Source organism: Fopius arisanus, unplaced genomic scaffold (genome assembly GCF_000806365.1).
Source record: "Fopius arisanus strain USDA-PBARC FA_bdor unplaced genomic scaffold, ASM80636v1 scaffold00282, whole genome shotgun sequence".
Classification (NCBI taxonomy): Eukaryota; Metazoa; Arthropoda; class Insecta; order Hymenoptera; family Braconidae; genus Fopius; species Fopius arisanus.
In genome coordinates this window covers 58,481-62,539 of record NW_011888021.1, presented here as the reverse complement: position 1 = coordinate 62,539, position 4,059 = coordinate 58,481, and positions in this window count along the sequence as shown.

Sequence of the window (4,059 nt, the reverse complement as noted above, 5' to 3'; positions counted from 1 at the left end):
ACGGTCGATGCCGGTGCCGGGGGAATTTGGGGATATTCTTGTAAGGGAGGGTTGGGATTCTGGATTGGTTCGGGAGGGGTCTGGGGATAGTTTGGTAGTGTGGGATTGACGGTCGACGCCGGTCTTGGGGGAATTTGAGGATATTCTTGTAAGGGAGTGTTGGGGTTCTGGATTGGATCGGAAGGAGTCTGGAGATATATTGGGGTAGGGTTCTGGGAGTCATGGTGAGGGGGTCGGGTGAAGGGGGCCTGTGCTAGGGTGGGCAACGCGATTCGAACAAGGTGAAATTGCTCAGGGCATTTAGGGTTTTTTCAGGTTGGTGTGTATGGAGGGAAGTTCGACTTGCGACTGAAGCATTGAGTTTGCTGAATGAATTTTCCAACAATTGACGTAGAAAATTGAACATGGAAAGAGAGGTGAAAGAGGAGTCAATTTCACTCTTCCAGGGAGCTACCTTACCCCCGCATCTTTCTCTAACCTTAAATCTCACAAATCGATGAATTAATACCTCTGGACTCCCGAAAAAATTGACTTGCAGGGCATATAATGCCGCTCTTTGCCCATAATTACTCAAAGTACTTAATTTTAATCTCACGTCTTCACAATAACTAATTATTTTGGGTTCAGTAGGGGTGATAGGAGGGTTTGCACTCATGCTCACGGGAGGATCATTTCGAGGATTGGGAGCTATGGTTACCGGAGAAATGAGGGATGAGGGCGTCAGGGAACTATTTTCTGAAGGGGGGAGGGAAGGGGCTTGGGTACCAATGCTAATCCTGCCATAAGCCTAACTCTTATCACAATTCTTTCAATTACTGGCAATTCTATTGCCCGTACAATTACCTAAATTAATCTGAAAATATAACTTAAATTTATTCTGTGGGGGCTATTGTCAATTATTCCGGCCCTAGGGATTTTTCAGCAAGCGAATAAATTCAACCAAATATAAAATCACACAGAAGAAAGCATTAGTCCAGGAATGCGGTGAAGTTAATCCGCAACGGCAAGCCTCGGGATCAGAACAATAGAAAAAGGGGGACTTCGGGGGGAAATCAAACCAAAATACGCCCGCCGTATACAGTAGTCAGCCCCACGTCGGGCGCCACTTGTGACCTACAATTACTACATTTAGCAAAGAGTCCTTTCTTACAACCCGTGATATTGGTACATGCTAATTTGTTGATTGGCACAGGTGCAGATACTGATTGACTTTTGAGCGCTTTATAAATATCTAACCCCGTACAATTTGTTGACAACGAAACGATACTCAATAATTCTTCGGTGATGTGATGATCAGAAAATATCATTCGAACAAGATGACGACTCGAGCATGATCTGACCGGTCAGTGGATTCACTGAGTTGCCCAGAAAAATAATCGCAACGAGCGAGATCATTTATCAACTGAGAACGGAGATCTGCCCCAATTGATTGAGATCTTCTCGTGATTGTGCGCCTGGAAAGTGGCAATTTTTTCGCAAATTCAGTAGTACGCTTGTCGAGTTGGGTATTCTGGACCATAGTCGTTATGACATCAGGAAACAGATCTTTAAAGTTTTCTCCGTCTAAAAATTCGCGGCAGCAGATTCGCTCTCATTGAACCGGTTTCATTTTCTTGCGCTTCTGAATGCAATGGAAAACTTACCCTGAAATCTGTATGCTGCGTCTCATGATGTCGGTCAAAATTAAAAGTCTTCATGGCTTTAAATCCTGACTTGCACAATAAGCAAACTGCATTTTCACCAAGTTGAGATATTATATATGTATATTCTGTAACGTGACATTTTCGTATGGGGGTTGAAACTGCGTGTTATCTTCCCCCTTCTTCCCCAAAGCCTAATCAAACTTGCTAAAATTAAATAAATCGGCGCCAGGTAATCTCTAGTCGGAATTATCAAACCGGAAAGTCACTAAAACTAACTTAACTAATTTCGCTGTACTCTACTCATCATCGTTAACTCAGAAAAAAGGGTTTTTCAAAAAGGAACAGAAAGGAAAAATTAAGCCTTCGGGGAAAAGTAACGGTTCTGGTTCGCTCAGTGTGCGGGTTAAGGAGAGAGGGGTGAATGTAGAGTGGAAGCGAGGTATTTTCGGCATTTCTAACTTTAGCCAAACGACGAAGTAAGTTAAATAAACAGAACGATAAATAAAGCTCCCAAAAAAATAGTTTATTCACTTAATACTCTGGGTCCATTCCAAAAAAATGAGGCTAGAAAAACTAATTATCCACTAAAAATCTAAAAAAGGGAATATCACATTTGTGTCCATATAAACGTTAAATATCATCATGCGTAGCCCCTCACAGTTACCATCGGAATTCACCTACAAGGATTATCGATAGGCGATAATCCGAGGAATGTCTTATTCCTAATTTTAAGTCGCCGGGAAATCGATGCTTTCGCGGAATTTGTCCGCGAGAGAGATAGGAGAGAAAAAAAAGAATATTAAAACTCGCCGGAAGACGTTACGGCAAAATCGGAAGCCGAAAGCCCAAGCCCTTTTTAAGATTTTGAATGCAGAATCCCTTCGAGGAATTCCGAATGCCCTGAACTTTAATGTTCGGGAAATGTTAATGGCCGAAAATTATAAATCCGATTGCCCGAAGAATATCTAACAACACGGAAAGGGGAGAAAAGAGAAAAAAAAAGAAAGAAGAAAGCACGTGAATTCCCCGGACTCGAACCCACTCTCCTCTAAACTGAAGAGAGTGAGAGAGAAGAAAAACCACGGGCCACTGTTGGCCGTGGAAAATTCGTGCATCTCAACCACTCCTATACTCTTCAAAATCCAGAAATCTTCAGCAAAATACCCTCCAGCTTAATCGGCGGAGGCCCTAGTATTTTGGGAATCTGATAGCGGCGGGAGAAAACCCTCCGAAAACTACCCAGAAATGGATGGAAAAATTCAGCCGAAGCCGAGGGTAGGCTCGGAAAAAAGCCACGGCATGTCGTGGAAATATTCGTACACAAAGGGGGAAATTCTCTAAAATTCACTATTGATTGACACCCAACTCACCTTCGGGGGTTTCCTTCCCTTTCTCGTGGTCTTTCTGACCATAATCTTTCGCAATGAGCTTCGTGTAATCCTCAATTTCTCCTCACTACGCGTGTCCACGACTCACCATGGGTAACGTACAACTGATATGGCGAGGTCAGTGTAACAGGTGGGTTACACACAGCCGAAAATCAGACGCGCTCTAATTGGCTGGCGTTAGTTGCTAGTTGCGGCACGGTGCCTCTAGCGACACTTCAAATTTAAATTCGTAACTTAGATCGCCTGACTTTTATTATTTCACTCTTTTAATGCTCCTAATATTAAAAATTGATTTTAACGCTAACCCGTATGCAACCTGGCAATCCGGGGCGAATAAGGGTTGCACTTATTCTCCCCAACCTTCCACCGAAAAACATACACGTAACCATAAACGTAACCCTAAACTCGTGCTCCTAATAATTATAACTTCAAATTTCATTTGAACTCGCGACTCAATATTTTTATAACCGATTGGCGCTAATTTTCGTCCCCTTTGACACGGCATTTTAGGCATTTTCTTTTTAATATCTAAGCCAGGGGAACGATGCCCCTGGAACGCGATTAGCCCCCTTAATCATTTTCCAAAAATGTGACCGGTCTCTCTTTCTCTCTAAAATTTTGTTCGATAGCCGTGGAGGGTTTCTCGTCTTTAACGGACATCCCCACATGTTCGTTACAATTCCCACTCGTCTTTGACGACAGAACACTTCACTTGCTTTTCAAGAGATTCCATATTTTACTAAATATATCGAAGACGACGGATAAAGAAATAATAGAAGATAATAACGAGCGGCGATAGTAGCCACACGGGCGGTGTGTGACTCCGGCGATCACCCAAGCTAAGCAACGCTCAGTTGAGTTAGTACTTGGATGGGTGCCCGCTTAGTCACACCCATCGGCGTGTAGACTGCCGCCGTCAGGCACGGGTGCGGAGAGCTGGTGTGTTCACCGAGTCAGTGTGACTGATGAACACAGTAGAATCCCCGCATTACCGGCCGGCTGCGCTACTGAGGTTTTACATGGTTTCC